Source organism: Choloepus didactylus, chromosome 12 (assembly GCF_015220235.1).
Source record: "Choloepus didactylus isolate mChoDid1 chromosome 12, mChoDid1.pri, whole genome shotgun sequence".
Classification (NCBI taxonomy): Eukaryota; Metazoa; Chordata; class Mammalia; order Pilosa; family Megalonychidae; genus Choloepus; species Choloepus didactylus.
The window spans coordinates 18033687-18055342 of NC_051318.1; the positions used below are offsets into that span (position 1 = coordinate 18033687).

The 21656-nt window shown below is 41.4% G+C and overlaps 1 protein-coding gene across 1 annotated transcript in view; it reads left to right on the plus strand.

Annotated features, from left to right (window-relative positions):
- Positions 1–16876: 16876 nt before the first annotated feature.
- Positions 16877–21656, plus strand: part of LATS2 (large tumor suppressor kinase 2) — an 84325-nt gene continuing 79545 nt past the window's right edge. Inside the window, exon 1 of the mRNA XM_037799880.1 lies at positions 16877–17082. The gene's annotated coding sequence lies outside the window, so the exon portion shown is untranslated. The remainder of the gene's footprint in view (positions 17083–21656) is intronic.

Here is a 21656-nt window from a genome sequence, read left to right on the forward strand (position 1 = left end):
ATAAATGGAATCATACAATATGTAGCCTTTCGTGTCTGACTTCTTTCATTTAGCATGTTTTCAAGATTCATCCATATTGCAGCACGTACCAAAAACTTCATTCCAAATCCATGGAAGTACACCACACACACAATGAACCCTAAGTTAAACCATTGACTATGGTTAATGGTAAAATTATACAAATTTGCTATCATCAATTACAACAAATGCCGCATGTCAATGCCAGGTGTTAATAATAGGATGGTATATGGGAAACCTGTATTTTCTGCATGATTGTTTTGTAAAACCACAACTTCTCTAATAAAGAGAAAACAAACAAACAAAAAATATCTTCATTCCTTTTTATGGCAGGATAATGTTCCATTGAATGGATATATTACATTTGTTTATCCATTTATCTGTTGATGGACATTTCGGCTGTTTCCATTTTTTGGCTATTATGAATAATGCTGCTGTGAACATTTGTGTACAACTTTTTGTACACACATATGTTTTCAATTCTTTTGGGTATATACCCAGGAGTTAATTGCTGGGTCATTTGGTAATTCTATATTTAATTTATTGAAGAGCTGCCAAACTGTTTCCCACACCAGCTGTTCAAGTCCTTTGCCCATTTTTTAATTGGGTTATTTGTCTTTTTATTGTTGTGTTGTAAGAGTTCCCTAAATATTCTGAATACAAGACCCTTACTGGATATATGGTTTACAAATACTTTCTCCATTTTGGGGGTTGTCTTTTCACATTTTTCACAGTGTCCTTTGGTGTGCAAGTTTTTAATTTTAAATGCAGTCCAATTTGTCTATTCTTTTGTTGCTTGTGCTTTTGGTGCAATATCAAAGAAACTGTTGCCTGATCCATGGTCATGAAGATTTACACCTATGTTTTCTTCTAAGAGTTTTATAGTTCTGGCTCTTATATTCACCCTGTAGATCTTTGATCCATTTTGAGTCTAGTTTTTTACATGATGTGTGGTCAAAATTCATACCTTTGAATTTAGATACCCAGTTGTTCCAGCACCATTTGTTTGGAAGACTAGTTTTTTCCACTGAATTGTAGGGGCACCTTATCAAAGATAAATTGACAACACAAAGACAAATAACCCAATTTTTTAAAATGGGCAAAGGACCTGAATAGACATTTCTCCAAAAAAGCTATACAAATGGCCAATAAGCATATGAAGAGATGCTCAACATCATTGGCCATCAGGGAATCAAAACCAGAATGAGATATACCACTTCACACTCACTAGGATGGTTATTATTTAAAAGACAGAAAGTAAGAGCTGACAGGAATGCACAGAAATTGGAACACTTGTACATTGTTGGTTGCATTGTAAACTGATGCAGCCATTGTGGAAATCAGTTTGGCGGTTCCTCAGAAAGCTGCACACAGAGTTACCACATGACATGGCAGTTCCACTTCTTGGTATATGTCCAAGAGAATTGACAACAGGGACTCAAGCAGATACTTGTACAACAACGTTTGTAGCAGCATCTTTTACAATAGCCAAAACATGGAAGCATCCCACATGGATAAACAAATTATGGAATATGCACACAATGGAATATTACTCAGCCATTAAAAGGAATGAAGTTCTGAAACAAGCTACAACGTGGATGAACTTTGAAGACATCGTGTTGACTGAAATAATCCAAGGCAAATTTTGTATGAACCTAGAATACAAATTTCATACAGACAATAGTAGATTACAGGTTAACAGGGGCTAGGAGGGGGAAGGGTTGGGGCAGTTATTGCTTTATGGGTGCAGTTTCTGTTTGAGGTGATGCAAAAGTTGGGATAATGGATGTTCATGATGGTAACCTAATATTGTGAATATAATTTAAGCCCTGAATTGTGCACTTGAAAATTAAGAAAATGGGAAATGTTCAGTTGTATATGTTACAACAATAAAAAACTTTTCCAAAAATCTATTAATGATAGTGATGAACTCTCAATTCTGCTGAGCTACAAGTCTGTACTTATGCTGTACCACACTGTCTTGATTACTGTAGCTTTCTAGTAGGTTTTGATATTGGGAAGTGTGAGTCCTCCAACTTTGTTTTCTTTTTCAAGGACCCCTTGTAATTCCATATGAATTTGAGGATCAGCATTTCCATCTCTGCAAAAAAATCTGTTGGAATTTTGATAGGAATTGTAGCGAATCAGTAGATCAATTGGGGGAGTATTGTCATCTTAATAATAAGTCTTCCAATCCATGAACATGGGATGTTTTTACATTTATTTAGTTCTTCTTTAATTTCTTTCAACAATATTTTGCATTTTCAATGTACAAGTCTTGCATTTCTTGGTTAAATTTAGTCCTAAGCATCCTTTTGATGCTATCACAAATGGAATTGTTTTCTTAATTTCACTTTCAGATTGTTCATTACTAAAGTATAGAAATATAATTGACTTTTTATATTTATATACCTGCTACTCTGCTGAACTCATTTATTGGCACTAATAGAACTTTTGTGTGGATTCTTTAGGATTTGTATATATGAAGTCATACATTCTACAAAAAGAGGAAATTTTATTTCTTCTTTTCTAATCTGGGTGGGTTGTGTGTGTGGGTTTTTTAGAGAATCCTTAATCTTTAGCAATAAATACTGAAACAGTTACAGGAAAAATAAAATGCAAAATGTCTGGGATTTGCTTCTGAATAATGTATGTGAGTGACAGGGTGTGTAGGTGAAACAAAATAGGCTGTGAGTTGATAATTATTAAAACTGGGTGATAAGTAAGAAGGAGCTCATTATACTAACCTTTTTACTTTGTGGATGTTTTTAAAATTCCATAATAAAAATCAAAATGAACATGCCTGGAGCCATTACAGATATTTGCATTCAGAATATCTGGGATAAAAGATGAAGGAATCTACTTTTTAAACAAACTCCCCAGACTATCCCTACAAACAATATCCTTTGAGGATTTCTGTCCATATGAATGAATGGAGCTTCTCTCATCCCAGCTCTGGTGCTTGGCCAAACCCAGGCCTGTGTTAGAGAAGCTATGATGAAGGATAAATACCTGTTGATTCAGCACAGTGTTGCTATATTTCGTCTTATTTTATATTTTGGTTACTTGGGAGGGTTACATTTCCCCCCCAAAAATGTTACAAATCAAAGCATAATTGGTTGAATCCAAGTTTTTAAAAATGAATATTCCACTTGTTTATACCTTTTGTCTTACACTATCAAATAGCACCTTTTTTAAGAATAAATTGTTTTCAAATCAAATGTTAACTGAGCAGAGTCATGGAAACCAATTTCTTTGCTTTTTACATGAGAATAATTTAGTGGTTCAATGAAAGCAGATTTTATCTAAGAATACAGTAAAAAAAAAATGTATTTCTGCCCTCTGGAGTTTGGGAGTAAAATTATAGCTCTCCAAGCCTAATTTTTTGTTGCTATTTTTAAACGCCCTGCCTTCGAGCCCATGGACCTGTTTAAATCCATTCACGCTGCCCCCAGGAGATACCTTCTGACAGTTAAGCTTGTACCTTTTTTGTGTTTCTCTACAGCTCCCCCCATTTGGACTTCAGATTCCAACCGAGCCTCTGCATTTCCGTTTGATGCCCTCTGAGCATTTAAGCCCACAGTTTGTTAGTACATTACTTTGAGTCTCTCGTTGTTATGTTGCTCCAGAAAAAGCCTCCTGTTATTATTTCCCTTCTGTGGGCAGACTTAGCCATCAGATGCTACTTGGGAAGCAGAGGCCAAGTCTATTTTGTTGATTCTCTTCACAGTCCTTGGCACAAGAGCACTCAATAAATGTCCTTGGCTGAAATCTAGGCCTACCTAATCTTATTAAGTATTACACCTAGAGACACTAAGTATTATATTCTTATAGGATTCAGCCACTGTGTGCTGAAGTGTTTAGTAAGACCCTCCAGACAAATGGCTGACTTGTTACCCACGCATTTCCCAAACCGATGCTTAGCGTTTAGAAAGGGAGTGATGAATTCAGCTGCAAATATGAAATTTGCTTTCGGCTGAGCAGACAAGTGCTTGTTTTTCACACAAACGAAAGCTCATACGTCAGTGTTTTGTCAGTTGAACTTTTTGGTATAACTCGTGTGTCATGGTTTCATTGCAAATTAATGTCCAGCCCTGCCAGGGAATTTTCAGGGCTGAGACCCTTGTACTGGTGTTTGTCCTTGGTCGGCCCATTTGGCATTTGCGATAATGCCTGCTGGATGGAAGAGCTGTTTCCTCAAAGTGAAAGAGCAAATTCCTTGGAGCATTCCTCACGGTGTGAGGAATTGCTTCTCTCAAGGAAGGAATTGAAATTATTTGACTGGCTCTTTTCACCCATAGACTCAATTTCCTGACATTCTGAGGGGCTTTCGGTGACACGTTTCACTGGGCAGGTGAAGTGACTAACCAAGGTGTTGCCACCCCTGCTGGACCGTGGTAAGAGAGGCTGCTGCACACCTGCCTCATTTCCAGCAGAGAACGATGGTGGGGTGGGTGTGTGTGTGTGTATCTTGACAAAGGGTAAGGCCTGACCTTGATCAGTTTGACTAGTTACGTGATTAATATAAGAAGAACAAACCTAGAGTATATACACACAATGGAACATTATTCGGCCGTAAAAAGGGATGAAGTTTTGCTACATACTACAACAGGGATGAACCTTGAAAATGTTATGCTGCGTAAAATAAGCCAGACACAAAAGGACAGATACTGTATGAGTCCACTTAAATGAAATATCTAGAATAAGCAAACTGATAGTCACAGAAAGTACATTAGAGGTTACCAGGGGCCAGACGTGGGGAAATGGGGAGTTATTGCTTAAAGGGTTCGGAATTTCTGTTTGGGTTGATGAAAAAATTTTGGTAATGGATTGTGGTGAAAATAGCACAACATTGTGAATGTAATTAACACCACTGAAGAGTACACTTAAAAATGGTTAAAATGGCAAATTTTTTGTTGAATATAAAATATTTTTAAAAACCTACGAAAGATGATGAAGTGGTGCTGTAATACCAGGTGGTGACGACAAGCTCAAAGTCATCTTCTGAGTGCCAGTCTAACCTGAAAATCCTGTGTTTCTTCTCTGTGCCAGATAGTGTTAAAGAAAAACTAAGATTTATCCCTGAGCCAGGACCCCACTTTACAGAGATCCTCTTTAACACATTGCTCTACTCTTGCCAAACAAAATACTTGTCAGGCCTCAAAATGGCTTAAAATTAATTCCACAGCTGGCAATTGGGATGTTCGACTTGTGGTGTTTCCTCCTAAGGTTAGGGAAATTCCATTCAAAGTCCCCAAATTCTTTGAGTTTTTCCGGCATGTACAGCATGGAGGGTTTAATGTCACTAAATAGTTTTATAAAAAACAATTCAATATCTATAGGATGTTGGTCACCACCGGGCCTAACTTTTTTGGATTTTCTGTTCACAGTTCCAAAGAAGGTAGAGCTGTGGGCTGTGATTGGCAGCACATGGTGCTATTACCTTCTGTAGAAATGTATTTCCCTCCCCAAACTTGACGTTATTGGCTTGATTCATTAGCCTGGAAACTCAGGGAAAAATTATTGGCTTTATCATCCCTTCTAGGATGTTTTTTTCATTCTGTTGATATTTGGTAAGCTCCAGCTCTCCAACCTTTTCCTTTGATAAAATAGTTATTCAGCAAACAGCTACTACAATGCCAGAGACTTCACATACATTGCCTCATCCGATTCTCACAACACCATGAGGTAGATGTGAATCCCTGCTTTGCAAATGAGGAAACCAAGGCTCTGAAAAGTTTTAAGAAAGTTGTCCAGGTTAGTACAACCAGCCAGTTATGTTGGCTTCAAAGCCAGGGTCCTTCCCAGGCACAGGGCTGCCTCACGCACCACAGTCAGAGGGCTGCAGGGAAGGCTCCCTGAAGAGGTGACGGAACAGGGGTGAAAAAGATTTCGACAGCTGGAAATGAGGAAAGAGGAAGGTGTTTTGAGATCAGTGCAATGGGCTCGTTCAGGGGAGGAAAGTAACAAGCATGGAGAAAAGCATTAACTATAAAAACCATGTGGGATCCACAGCACCCTGCATCTGTGCCTCACACATAGTAGGTGCTCAATAAATATTTATTGCATGGATGAATGTTGAACGAAGTGTGAGAGTTCAGTCTTCTCTTTCTTTCTGTCTCTCTGTCTCCTTCTCTCTCTCTCTTTCACACACACACACACACACACACACACACACACACACACACACACACACATTTCAGATAAGGACATGGAGGTTCCAACAGATTCATCCTATCATTTGCCTGAGTCTCGTGGTGCCCAAGCAGTGGGACAGAGCTTTGAACTCGGACTTCCCGTAGAACATGGATGCCTTAACACCACACAGGGAAATGGTGTTGGCAAGCACACAGACACAGCCTCTCAGAGTGGAGCACGTATGTGGTTATGTGGATTCCTTCATTCCTTGATGGTGCCAAGTATGGTGGGCAGGTTGGGCACTGTACAAGGATGTTTGACTGAAAAAAAAATGTATATATATATATGTGGAAAAGAAATAGAAACACAACCTATACACAGCATTCCTTGACACCTAAAATCATACCATTAGAAAGTTAATTTCAATTGTTGTGTTTGCATTTACCAAGCACTTACTATGTTCCTGTTCTAGGTGCTGAGGATGGAATGAAGACAAAAATGACCCTTGCCCTAGAGCCATTTACATTAGTGGGGTCAGACCTCTCCTCCTTTCCCAGCTTCACTGATTCATCCATTCATGCTTTCCTTTTCCAGGAACCTCAGAAAAGCCAACCACTAGGCGAGGCCGAGACAAGCCTGGGCTCTTTCAGGCTTTAAATCTGATTGGCCTCAGCCTATCAGTCTTATAAGTTGCAGGTGGGGTGGTAAGCGGGCAAGGAAGCCTGAATTGGTTTTCAGATGTGTCTTTCTTGCTTCACTAGCATTGTGCTTCCTCTTCTTTTTTTTTTTTTAATGTATTTGGAAAAATTTTGCTGACAACATACATATAAAACATAAAATTTGACATTTTAAGTATACAATTCAGTGGTGTTAATGATATTCACGGTGTTGTGCTTCCTTAACCATCATGCATTACCCAATTTTTCCATCACCCAAAACAGAAACTCTGTACCCATCAAGCAATAACTCCCCATTTACCCTCTCCACCTCCCATCCCCCTGGCCCCTGGTAACCTCTGATCGACTTTCTGTCTCTATGAACTTGCTTATTCTAGATAGTTCATATAAATAGAATCATACAATATTTGTCCTCTTGTGTCTGGCTTATTTCACTCACCATAATGTCTTCAAGGCTCATCCATGTTGTAACATATCAAGTATCATCCCTTATTATGACTGAATAATATTCCATTACATGGCTATACGACATTCTGTTTACTTGTTCATCTATCTGCGAACTCTTGGATTGCTTCCACAGTATAACGTTCATAAAGAAATTTGGAAGCTTTTCAGCAAGGGGTGGGTCATTCTTGGGGTCCCAGCACTCTGGACTGCCTCGCCTGGGTCTGATTTGGCCTTTTAGGCATTTCCACGCCCTGGGCTTGATGGTAATACTTGCTGGAGTTCCAGAAAAGCAGGCATCATTGATGGCTCCCTCTTTGTCATTCATTCTAATCTAAGGCCGAGTTGTATTGCTCTTGCTTCCCAAATGACTCTCCTATCCATCCGAGGGCTGCAAACTTTTCCTGTAAAGGGCTGGAGAGCAAATGCTTTTGGCTTGGCAGCACACAGAGCCTGTGTGGCAACTACTCAACTCTGTGGTAGCCAGAAAGCAACCACAATCAATACTTAAACAAATGGGTGTGGCTGCGTTCCAATAAAACTTTATCCACGGACACTGAATTTCATTTAATTTTCATGAGTCACAAAGTATTAGTCTTCTTTCAATTTTTTTCCAGCCATTTAAAATGTAAATACCCCTCTCAGCTCGGGGACAGGCCTAAAAAAAGGGCAGTGGCCCCATTTGGCCAGTGGGCTGCAGTTTGCTGGCCCTGCTCTGACAAAGCTGGATGTCTCTCACCTCCAGAAACAAATATCGCCTTGGTTCTCTCCCCACTCCCGCCAGGGCCCCACCAGCCCCACCACCTCTCCCCACAGGGCGGCCAGAGTGGGCTTTCTAACATCACGTCACTCCCAGCTAACAACTTTCAGTAGATTCCCTTTGCTCTTATATCGATAAAGACTCAAACCCTAAAACTAAATTTTAAATTTTGCATCAAATTTAATCCAGGTTAGTTTATTATTACATTTTCATTATTATTAGATTCACTTTTTTTTCCTTCTGATTTTAAAAGAAATTAAAGTAATGCATTTACGGGGTGACGCATCGTGAGCTGGGCCTAACGGGTTGGTGGGTGGGCACTGTGATCCCCTCAGCTCAGTGGGGAGGGCTAAGGGGAGGAATTTGGTCTCCAGAATCCCCTTCAGCCCCTCTGAAGAAAAGCTCAATCTCGGTTAAAACCTTGCTGAGGGGACGCGGGGAGGTGGGTCATGTGGGAACTCTGTCCTTTCTGCATGATTTTTCTGAAAACCTACAGCTGCTCTAAAAATTAAAAAAGAATGAAAATTTAAAACAAACAAACAAACAATCATGCTGGCTCCACAGTTTGAGGACAAGCCTGCACTCCTCTTTCAAACCAATTGTGGCCCCTAGGTCACCTCAGCAGCACCAAGAGTGGGTTTGTTTGGTGAAAAATCCTGGGGGAACTACCAGCAAAAATAGACTGGCTAGAAATCTTCACCCTGCATTTGGAAAGTGCTCTGAAGTCACCCTGCCTGGGACTCAGCCTCTGCCTAGTTAACCTCCACTTACCCTTCAGCTCTTAAATGTCATTCCCTTGGCTGTCCTTGACCAGCCCTTGCTGCCCACTAGGTCAGGTCAGAATAATTGGAATCTGAAGCACTTGCTGCTGAGTCATTGAGCTTTATAATTATTTGATTTGCATCTGCCTCCTTCTCTAAATTGTAAGTTCTATGAGGACAGGGGCTGTGTCTGAATCTGTTCACCATTATAATCTCAATGCCAAGCACTGTGCCTGGAATTAAATAAAAATTTAGGGAATGAATGAATGAATGAATACTTCTGGTTCCTGAGATTCCATCTAAAGAGATTTGGTCCTTTGACTCTGAAAGGCGTTACATCTCCGGGGGAATCTTTTTTCTTTTCTTTTCTATTGTGTTAACATATATAACATAACATTTCCCATTTTAACCACTTTCAGGTGTACAAGTCAGTGGTGTTAATTACACTCATAATGTTGCACTTTCATCCGTTATCCGAGCACTGATTATTACTTAACAGGGAAAATACAGCCCAGATAGGGCAGAGAGATTGGAGGAAAGACATCAAGCTCGGCTTCCTGAGGGCAGCCCCGTGCGCAGGGTGATATGGTGACACCGTGCTACCGTCCCAGAGAATTGTGCCCTGGACTTCAATGATTATTTTCAAAGTCCTTTTTGCCTTACTTTTGACCTTCTCTTAGAACTCACTAACAAAAAGGACCTGGGCTTCAGAGCCCACATGTGCCTACATTTCTTGAAAAAAAATTTTTTATTGTGGTAGCATATATACAAATAAAATTTCCCATTTTAACCATTTTTAAGTGTACACTTCAGCGGTATTCATTACATCCACAATATTGTGCCAGCATCACCAGCATCCATCACCCAAACTTTTCTATCACCCCAAAAAGAAACTCTATTCTTCAAGCAATCGCCGCCCCTTCCCCACCTCCTGCTCTGCCCCCGCCCCTGGTAACCTGTAATTTACCTTCTGTCTCTATAAATTTGCTTATTCTGGTTATTTCATGTGACACACTGTTTTTAATTGTTCTCAATTTGTTAAGAAATTAATCTGGAGAAGAAAATTGGGAAATCTGTTGCCAAGAACAATTCTACAGTAACGGTGGGCACCAGAACCCCACAGTCCTCTGTCACTGGAACTCCAATGTTCTTTAATTTTGCCCCCCCATCTTGACACCCCCCTCCCACTGTGATGTTCCCCTCTTTCCCCTCACAGACTGTTCTGACGCCTGACAAGTTCTTTCTCTGAGCTTCTGCTCCAATCTCACTTCTTGACTTCTCCCTTTGTTTTCCTGCCACTTCTTTCTTTCTTAGCCCAACGATAGATAAAATTTCCCTGGATTTCTGGAGCTAAATATGGTGTTCAATATTTGAATAGTTGCACTTTCATTAGAGAGATTATTAATTTATATTCATTTTAGAAAAATAAATGTCTAAATGAAAAGCATGCTGGGAAAGTCACATGGAAGTTTACTTGACTAGGCAAGGGCCTGGGAAACAAAATCTATCCTCCTATCTCTCGATATAAAATTAGCTCATCAATTTCACTCTGAGTTGTCACTTTCAGTGTAGTTTCAACTCTAAAAAATATTTTCCATTTATCTTCACTTCTTCAATTTTTAGTTCTGGTTATCTGTGAAATTCATGCTTCCATTCCCAATCATGCCTAATATTTGTATTTGGTTTTATGCTTTCACATTATTTGATCACTGCAGCTTCATATCTATGGATTTTTAATACTGTATAATTGCACTGCCCATCTTATTAGGATCGTCTTGGTATTTGTTGAGTATATATGGACATGAGCATAAAGAAGATCTAGTAGAAGTCTTATTTTACAGATGTAGAAAAAGTCTTATTTCAATGATTTCTCTAAGTCTAAGTACAACTTATATTCACCACCATATTCTTTTCTCAATCATAATTCTGCCTTGGAAGAGAAACATTAGAATGTAGAGTTAGTTATTCAAAAGTAAGTCAAGTCTGTTTGGTTTGGATGTAACTGATTATGATAAATAATATTAATAAAAATAATACCTTGACTGCCAGCAGCCATTTACAGGGAAAAGTGTCTCTTTATACATTCTTATTTCTTATTAATTCCCTAAAATTCCAAGGTCCTCTTCTGAGGAAAGACATGAATTATAACTACTTAAAAAATTAATTATGTGATAAAAATAGTATTTCCTGTTAGCAGTAAGTACTCAAATGGTTTAGGGGCCACAGACAATATTAAAGGCCTCTCATTTCAGAATTAAGATAATATCTACTCTGAGATGGTATTTGGTTATTTGGTTCTGCCATCTTTATGGGGACTTCATTTGTTCATTCATCGTGTGAAAAAGATATTTGTCAAGTGACTTGTATGTAGCAGGCAAGAGGCGAAAACCATGGCAGATACCATATCTGCCAAAACTCTTAACCTCAAGGAGCTGAAAGTCTAGTAGGAGACTTAGTACAAGTCTACAAATAACCACAACGCCAGACAATACTTTGCCAGGCCAGAAGTACCACGTTTTGCTGCTGGAGTTCAAATGAAAGGAAGGTGGTCCCTTCTGTTGTTGAATTGAAACCAGCCCATGAAGGATGGTGTATTAGTTTTCTATTGCTACCATAACAAATCACAACAAAATTAGAGGCTCAAAGCAACTCCAATATAGCATCTTAGCAGTTGTTATGGTCAGAAGTCCAGTATGGACCACACCAACTAAAATTGGGATGTCGGCAGACTGCGTTCCTTTCTGGAGGCTGTAAGGGAGAATCTGCTTCCTGATCATTCGGGTCATTGGCAGGATTCAGTTCCTTGCAAGTATAGGACTGAGGTCCCCAATTTCCTGCTGGCTGTAAGGTGAGGGCCACATTGAGTTCCTAGAGGCTGTCTTCCTCAGTCACAGAGCTATGCCATCTGATTGGCTCAACTTTTCTGTTTACTCCATGTCCCTCTTTCTCTAACATCCTCCCTTCTTTGTCCGAAGTCCATTCTCAGCATGCCTTAAATACCAGGCCTTCCCCGTGACTTTGTTTCTGCCCTTCTCCCCTTCCAAGTACCTTTACCTCAAACATCAGTTCTTCCTCCCACCCCTGTGTTTCTGAAGCAGTATTAGCTCTGGGACATTTTTTCGAGTTCCAACTTCAAACCCAGAAACTCTTCTCAGCCTGGAGTTACCAGCTATCAAATACAATCTGCAGTGACTGCTTCCTGACTTTTGTAGATTTTCCTTTGCTCTCTGAAATTTGGCAGCCTCTTTGTCACAGGCCTCCTCCTACCTTTGCATGTGAAACCACCTTATCATAATCTCATCTCTTTTGTGATCAAAACCTATTTATGGAGCATCCGGAAGGTAACAGATAACAGGCTCAGTTTTTCTTTTCTGATCTGGTTGATAAAATAAAATGTCTGGTCTTAAAAGCAACTGTTAAATAATGACCAAAACAACATTCAGTAGTTAATTTTAAGTTCAGTTAAAAAGAGATGATGAAAATGTTTCTTCTGCAATTACACAATTAAATATTTATTGCCAATTTAGATCAGCTCAGCTGTTTCCCCAGTGATTTTAAAAATGTTAAATTTTGTTATGGAAAAATTTTTGAGACAAGGGTTTGGACCTTCACTTTTTGTTCACCCTAAAGTAAGTTTTATCAATGTCTACGGCACAAAATTCAATTAGATTTTTGAATGGAAGGTTTTGAAGCATACAGGTCAAGTAAAACTTCACCTTTTCAGTGGGATTTTTTTTTTTTTCCATTTACGCAGTTACAGACACAACACCATTTTGCTCACGTCTGCAAAGGAAACAGAAGTTGCAGCTGACTATAAATGAAATAAGAAATAAAGTAAATAGCTGGCGTTGCTGTCATAGCTCACTCAGCATAAAATGTAAACTAAGAGGGGAGGCAGTAAGAAAAGAACATTTGTTTTAGCAATTCTTCACTCAGTAATGTAAAGTGTCAACATAAGAATTCTTTCAATGCAGAATGCGATTCGTATCTTGACATTGTTTCTTTGAGCTCTGCTGGGAATGAATCCTCTCAAATTATTGAGCAATTCTAACTTATGCAATCACATACTTGATTACTCATCTGAGAAGCAGAGTGGCTATTCAGAGAATGAAGTTGTGGCTCCATGTCACTGAAAGCAGCTGGAAAGGCAGGTCCTAGAGAATGGCAAGGTGGTCACTCTGAAAAACTTCCTAGAACCCCTTGGTCTTCCCCATACCTGCACAAGGGGTTTTCACCTCATTTTCCAGAAGGTTCTGTTCTCCAAAATAGCTAAAAGTTAAGCATTTAGAAATAAATTAAAATCAGAGAACAAGTGTACTCTGTCATAATTTTAACATTGGAAAACACACATAAGAATTGAAATGCAACACTGGGGATTTTTTTCCCCAGATATCCAAATCATTTTTAGTATGTAAAAAAAAAAAAAAAAGTTTGTCATTGAAAAGAAGCCCCCAACTAAGAGGGATGATATTGTTAACTCTGCTCTGCAAGTTCCCACAAGTATGCAGTCCCCCAAACTCCGAAGAACATTGGAGCAGGATGTCTCTCTGGCTGACCCGGAGTGGTGGATTCAGGAAAAATTGGTGGCATTTTCAACTTTGATATTTGAGATATTAAAGCATCCTTTAAAAATGCTTTCGATACATTGAATTTAGCTGTTAAGCGTTTCTTCATATGCAATTTGAGGGGGAGAATTTATAGTCTAGTTAAGGAGACAAAATATATGGGTATAAAATCACCCTCAAACAAATTAAACAAATCTTTGATAGCCCGTTTTCTTTCTGGCTTTCCTGGCCTTTCATAATCTGACCTTACTCTACTTTCTCACTAGTGCCCATAGAAAAGATTTTTCTGGAGTTAGGCAGATTTGCTAAGTCTCCTCCACACTGATTATAAACAAGGAGGAATTTTTCCTTACAAAAAGCCAAAAACTGTGCCTGAAGACCCAGAGCTGGCTTTCCAGGCACTAAGCGGTAACAAGCTGGGCTGGTAATCAGGTTTCTTGCATTTTGGAGCCCAGGGGTGTGGGCAGGTAGGCTTAGGCCCCTGTAGACACCTCAGAGACAACCTCTAAACAGATCTGGGGCTTCAGGGGCCTCGCTTTTGAGAGGATTCCTTGAATCTCTGTCTGCCCTGGTTGGTGCTGGAGACACACACCTTGGATCTCCCTTCTTTCTGATGCCGAGTCCATTTCTCTTCCCTCAGACAAGGTGTAAGGAAGTGAATTTGGTTTCAGTTTCCTTATTTATAAGCACACTATAATCATATCTTCTTGAGATTACCTTGAGAGAGCTTTCACAATGCACTGTTTCCCAGCTCTGGAGTTAGACTACCAAATTTGAAGCTCAGCTCTTTGATCTTGGGCAAGTTACCTGGGCTCCCTGTGTTTCAGGGTCCTCTTCTATAAAATGGTGTTAATAATAACATGGGTGTTTTGAGGATTAAATGAGTTAATGCACAGGTTTATATCAGTGCCTGGTATACAGTAAGGATGCGTACATACATACATACATGTAACCTATGCTGATGCCTTAATTTAAACACTGCAAATTTGCAACTATTATAGGCTTTGTGCTCAGTTGGCCTTGTGGTTATAGAATTACAACATGAGGTTTTCTGTCTTCTTTTCAGCTGAATAAATGATGTGGATGTACTGATTTAGCTGATTATTTAAAATATTTTTTGTTGTTAACTATCTTATTGTACAGGCTCAGAAACTATACGACAAAAATCATCCAGAATCACTATATGTAGAGACTACCACTTTTAACATTTTGCTGTATACTTTTATGGTTTCATACTCTATTTTGTCACTTGGTTTTTTTCTTGAGCACACCTACCAGACTGTAAGTTCCACCAGGGGATAAATCATGTCATTGTGCTCACCATGATACCCCCAGTAACTGCCAACGACTGGCTTACAATGATTGGTTTAGCACCTGGCTCATAGAAGGTACTCAAAAAAATAAATAAATAAATGAATAGAGAGAAATGAAATGAATTACTCTACAGCAATGAACACACATTCACAAAGTCATGAATCAGAATATTCTCTCATGTGGGAATTTACTTGTTTCTAATTTACCTTATTCTCTATATATGTATATGTGATACATAAAACAAAAATTTTAATGTAAAAAAAGCACAAAAATACTATAGCTCACATTAATGAGTCTACCACCCAGACTCAATGAATTTCAAGATTTTGTCAGTTTTCCTTCATTTTTTAAATAAAAGAAAAAGTATTGCAGATAAAGTTGAAGTCTTTATTTTTCTCTCCCCAGTGCCGTTTCTCTTTCCTTCTGATAGGCAACAGCTGTCATGGATTTGGTTCAGGCTCTTGCAGTCCATGGCTATACTTATATAAAAGTATGTGTACAGCACGGGTTCTGTAGGAATTTTTATTTATAAATATGGTATCAGAGTGTAGACATACTTCTGCAATTTGTTTATTTTCACTCCATATTGGTTTTGAATTCTATCCTTGATCACTTATTCTTTGACAAGGACAGAACTAATTTGTTCACTTAGTATATAAATCCCATCCTTTGAATATCCACCTTTTATTTTCCTACTCCCCTATTGTTGGACATTGGTTGTTCCTGATTTTTCACTATTGCAAACCATGCTATAATGGTCATTGTGATGGCAAAATTTCATTAGGCATTTTATACATAAATTTTACTGTCCATTAAATTCCTTTCACTTCCCAATATTTCATTTGACAAGTTTTTTTAAAAAATATTTTTACACCTATGAAAAGAGAGCTGGGGCAGGACCTTTAAACACACACAAGGGAGGACTGGCATTTGGTCACGTGGCTTGGAGTTTGGGTGGAGAAAGTATGATCAGTGTGTATGTGCGTGAAGAGACACACAGAGATAATATCACAGGTGAATGCTAGAGAGGCTCAATTGTAGAATATCAGTTTGAGATTTATTCTGCTCCTAAACTGTGCAAGATATCTGGGTAGAGTACAGTGTAAAATTAAAGAATGAAACTGAATTCTAAACGGAATTTTGATGGTTTGACTATCAGAACTCAGAGAAGAGAGAAATCCCAGAGCTGCGCTGAGATTTCCTGGATGGTGTAAGGCAGGGAGGGCGAGGGCCTGGAGACCTGGGTGCAATCTAGAGAGAGGAAGTAGGGGAGGAAGGGTGGACCAGGACTGAAGGCTGGCTGGGATGTTAAAATAGTCCAGAGATAATGACATTCGTTACTCTCTAGTCCAAGATTAAACTTGAAAACTTTCACATGAGTTTATTAAAGAGAAAATTGGATTGGCTTTTAAAACCTCATTAGCCCTCCCCGTCACTTTCACCACTGGCTGTGGGTGGTAGGAAGTAGAATGTTAGGAGAGTCAGAAATAGAGTAAGTCTTGACATCCAGGTTATTTCCACTCAGCATCTCGGCACAGTCCCTTCAAACGTCCTTGTGCCAAATCCATAGCCCCCATATGGAAAGAGAGTCACGGAGTTGAAGCACAAAAACCACAGTCTCACTTGTTGGTATACATTCTACACAGTTCTGTACACCACAAAACACTGCTCATAAGCAAAATACATACACAGCAGGAAGGCTTGATTAAATTAAATCTGATTCAATTTCGAGATACATTAGACGTCCTTCTTTATTATTCTTTGTTATTACTTGATTCCGTGATCCTAACAGCTGCCTGTCTTTTTCTTCCTTTATTTTTAGTCGCTGGCACGTTTTCTGGTAAGTCTGTGGCTCCTTCGGGCCTGTTAACTTACTTTCTTCACCAAGACCGGCGTGAGATACTTAAGGAAACTGTGGCTCTAGTGACAAGAGTTCTAGCGACAGAGTTGCCTCTGTCATTTCCCGCACAAGTGCGGTCGAGGGAAGGCGATGCTGGAATTGGGGGTCTGCGGGCCGGCGGGGCAGGTGGCGGCCCGGAGGCTGAAGGCGCTGGGGGCCGGCCGGGCCGCGGAGCAGCAGGGCCGCCAAGGAGCAGGGCCTCGCGGCCGACGGGGGCCCCGCCCGGGCTGGTATGCGGCCGGGAGTGACGCGGGAGGCGGGGTCACGTGACGCCCGTGGAATGCCAACAATGTAGCGAATGTCCCACTTGGGTTTGCGCGTTGGAACCGCGGCGTGAGCGCCCCGGGAAGATGGAGCAGCCGCCGCCCGCGCCGCCGCCGTTGGCCGGGGCTCCCCCTTTCTTGCGGGGCCAGCGGCAGCTCCTGTCCCCGGTGCGGGCTCTCCCGGCGCGAGAGGCCACGGGGTCGCGCGCGAGGACCCCCCCGAGCTTGTAGACGCCCCCGAGGTGAGGAGGCGCTGGGGGCGCGGTGGTGGGGTGGCGGGCAGGGGGCTGCTCAATTGTCCAAAGTTCGCCGCGGGCCGGCGGAGCTCGAGGCTTCCTGTCCCCCCTCGGTCGGCGGCCACGGAGGCTCCGGGAGGGGCGCCCCGCTCGGCCGGGCCGCTCCGGCCGGGGCGGGGGTGGAGAGGACGCAGGAAGTTTCTGGGCGGGTGGGGGTGTGTGGGGTCCTCCGGCCTGTCCCCACGGGACCCCTTCCGTCCGAGGGCGTAAGGGGCGCCGGGCTGTCGGGGAACACCCCCACCCCCCACCGTGGCGGCCGGTCGTCGGGGCCTCGCGGAGCCGAGGAAGTTTGCGGCGGGGCGGGGGCCCGGCCGGGAGCAGATCCGGGGGCTGCGCTGCTTTGTTGTGCGCCCGCGGCCGCGTCCCACACCCGGTCCGAGCAGGGGGCCGCCCGGGGGCCGGGGTGCAGGGACGACTACGTGCGCGGGGTCCCCCTGAGGGACTGTCCGCTCCGGGGCGGGCCAGTCGCCCTTGCTTTCCCGAGGGGCGCTGGGCGCTCGCACCCGAGGGCGCGCAGGCCCGGCTGGGCGAGGGGCGCTCCTGACAGCTGCGTCTGCCCCGCAGCCCGGTGCTGTCCTCGCGCCCCTGGCCGCCCGCCCCTCCCAGGCCGCCGCCCGGGGTAGGGGTGACGGGGAAAGCCCGGCTCTCTCTTGGGTGTCCGGGCCAGCTCTTTGCTCCTGGCCTCTCCGCGTTGGCCTCCCGGTCTTCGCAGGACCCAGTGCGAGTTTCAGGCGCGCTTTCGCGGCCGTGAGAGTGGTGGCAGTTGCGTAACATGCCTTTCCTGCGTCCTAGTTTAGCAGGACTTTTCTGGGGCTTGTCTTGCTTTTCTAAGGCAACCTCACAGGCGGTTAGATCCCCAGCCAAACTCCGGAGATGCAGATTCCGATATGGTTAATATTTTTGCCAGTCTCTTCTCATCGCGCCTGGAGACTTCAGCAACAGCGTCGCCCTGGGGGTGCAGCCTGGGGGTGGGCAGAAGGGCCTAATTGGAGCCGCCGATGCAGTGTTTATCCTAGGTCCCCAGTAAGCACGGGGGCAGGGCGGGGCGGAGACCCTGGTCGAGGTAGGACAGGCTTACTGACCCGGGGCCTCGGGGCAGCCGCAACGCGTCTCGGTGAGTTGTCCTGGGAGCAGCACCCTGTCTCCCAAAAACACGGCCGTGAGAAAGTAAGCCTACTGATGTGGTTTGAAGCCGTTGGATGAGAAATATTCTTGCAAGCAGAGCCGAGAGTACACTTTATTTGTAGATTTCGTTATATGTTAAAAAAAAAATTAACAGGAGCGTTCACATTTTCACATTTCTGTAGGATTAGTGGGAGTGTTCTTAGTAGGGTGGTAGGTTAGGCTTTTTTAAATTATTTAACCTTTGCAAAATTATTTAACCTTAACTGTTAACAACCAGAGAGTATGCATCTGGCAGGTAAAAATCCGAATAGCTGAACAACTCTCTTTGCCAAGTGTTCAGCAAATAGGTACATTCTTTAGGAAAGTTTGCACACTTTTTGGTAAGAAACTTGAATATTATGAAATTTCAATGGAAAGCCACACAATATGTGTGATCCTAGTACAAATGTTCCAGTTAAAATATTACCTTAGTACATACATGTGAGGGCCTTCTGTTAGTAATGGAGAAGGTAGCTAGTGGCTTATTAGGACGTTTGTACTAAATAGATCTTGCTGTATGTTTTCCGTTTTATCTTGGCTTAAATCCCTGCGTGATGATGGATCACATTTTTTGGGAGCTCAATCAAGAGGCTAAGCTTTGTATCTTTTATGTTTTTTCTTTAGTGACTGTTGTAATAAGCTAGTAAATAGACAAATCTTCCAAAATAAATATGCTGAGACTGTTAATAAAGCCTGTTTTAGATTAACTGTAATTAACAAGACAAGTTATTCAGTCTCTTATAACATTTTTCTCAGATATACACTGTTTAATGAACACACCAGCATTCCTTTGAAATTAAATTGCTGAGCATTTAATAAATCTCAAAATGTCAAGCAATTTAAAAATGGTATCCAGTGGAGGTTGTCATGCAGAATTCTTAAGGGGAATTACTGGAGCCGTAGAATTTTAGAACTGGAAAGGATTCTTTTTCCATTTAGTTTGAAATAGTTTTGGCTTGAGTGTAAATTGGAGCTGTACATATTTCTCAGCAAATCACAAGGTTGCTGGGAGGGACTTTCTTTGGTGGGCGTGGGGGATGCTTTTACAAGAAGATATCTTGTTATTTTAAATGCTGTGTTGTAAATGGCCAGCCCAGGGCTCCTAAGTCCCATTGAGGGGTAAGTAAGCTGATAAATTCACCGTAAATACACAGGAAGTAGAATAGGATTTGGGGAAGCTTTGGGGTAGGGATCAGTTTTGTGTTAGAAAAAGCAGTCAAACACAACTTTTGAGAAACTCCTTTTATATGTTATTTCACCATTGTAATAGTGTCAAATCTCTGAATATTCCTAAGTGAACTTTTAAAAAAAATAGTGGCCTTGATTTACTTTGTCTTGACTGAAGTAATGGGCTTGAAAATCCCTGAAGTGACTAACTTCCAGCTGGAAAAATTCTCTGGATCTGCTTCCTTTTTAAAAAGCCAGTTGTTTAGTAACTATCTGGATGGAACTGGGCCTCCAAATTGCACTCCTCCTGGGGCACCATTCCCGATTCCCATTGTATGCTATGTAAATGTGCTCTCTCCAGTGGCTTTATTTACATAGAGTACTCTGAAAGGTATCTCTAGGAGTTTGTGAAGGTGGGCTCCTAGTTTCATTGTGTTAGTTCTTTTGGTACTTTTCAGGATAATGTCATTTTATTTATAGTTTCATTTTGAAAGTATTAACGTAAAAAGATAATGTCGAAAATAAAGATATTGGGTATGATGATAAAATTAAGATGGAAATTTGATATTGCTTGATGTTTGCCATTCACTGTGTATTGGTTACTATCTAGAACATGCCAGCTAAATTGTGACAGGTGTTTATTTTTTTTTTGATTATTGAGCAAATACTGTTTACTTTTTGCTTATATGCCAATATTTGACATACACATGAATTTTTCTGGAGAAGAAATGCAAAACCTCAAATTTTGTAGCAGTGGTTTGTATTTATTAACACTGATTATTGTGATACTGTGGCATAATGCACAATCCTGAGCCCCTAAATAAGTTAGGATGGTTAAGGATCTTCTTAAGAATATAATTTGGACTTTAAATTTTACTTATTATTTTTAAAGCAGTTTTAGGTTTATTAAAAACTTGTGCAGAAACTACAGAGAGTTCCCATATACTACCCCCCACCCAGTTTCCATTCTGTTAATATCCTGCATTAATGTGGTGCATTGTTACAATTGCTGGACCAATATTATTACATTATTATAGATAACGAATGTTCTATGGATTTTGACAAATGTGTGATATCCTGTATCCTCCTTTAGGGTATCATACAGAAGTTTCACTTCCCTAAAAATGCTGTGCTCCACCTATTCATTCCTTACCTTCTCCCCCTGAGTCCCTGGCAACCACTTGCTCTTTTTACTGTCTCTACAGTTTTACCTTTTCCAGATGTCATATAGTTGGAATCATACAGTATGCAACTTTTTCAGACTAGCGCCTTTCACTTAATATCATTTAAGGTTTCTAAGTTAAATGGAGTGGGCTTCTGGAACATTGGGCCTTATTGCCTCCAGGCAGTTATCTTTAGCAGAAATGCTAAGGACCAGCACGTTCCATTACTAATTAACTATCCTAGCTCATCAGTCTCACTCCTTTTTTTTTTTTTTTTGGGATATTTAACCACACTGCACCTACCCCCTCCCCAGCGTTGCCTGCCTGGTCATCTCTCTCTCCTAAGTTTAAGCCTTTTCACAGGAAGTCCCAGACTCCAAGAATAGCTTCACACTTCCTCAGTCAAATCATAACCCTTCAGCCTTTCCAATTTTGGTGAAGCTTTCCTTTCTCCAGGAAGCTTTCACAAATAATATGGACACCTCCCCAAAGAATGGCGCTCCTCCATAGAAGCAGTCGTGTGCTGGACTTCTTTACACAATCACAGCGTTACTCTGTTACTAGCACGAGTTTCATGTGGGCTGGGGTTTATACTCCCTTCTAGGGGTCTAGCTTGGAACAAGGGGGTGCAGAGGAGGCAGGGTGTTCCTAAAGCTTGAAAACTCCTGCTGGAGTGTGGAATTGAATATAAGGAGACCCTCCTGTTCGGTTGCTCACAGTTTTGTTTCTTGACTAGAAATGCTGGAAGAACTGGTAATAAATGCATTTATTTCCCAGTCACTCCGTTTGGGTATCCTGGAGTAGAAACTGCCATGGCTCCTTTTTTTTAAACCCCAGTCTTCATATTTGTATTACATGTATAACAAACCAGTATCTTATACAGAGCTATCTAATAGAGAACATGCTGTTTTGTTTTTCCCTGGACTGTACACTTATTTAGAGGTGAGATCAGTTCTACCTGGTGAAATCTCATCATGTCCAGTACCGAATCAGGTGAACGTGACAATTCTAAGTATGTTGCTATCT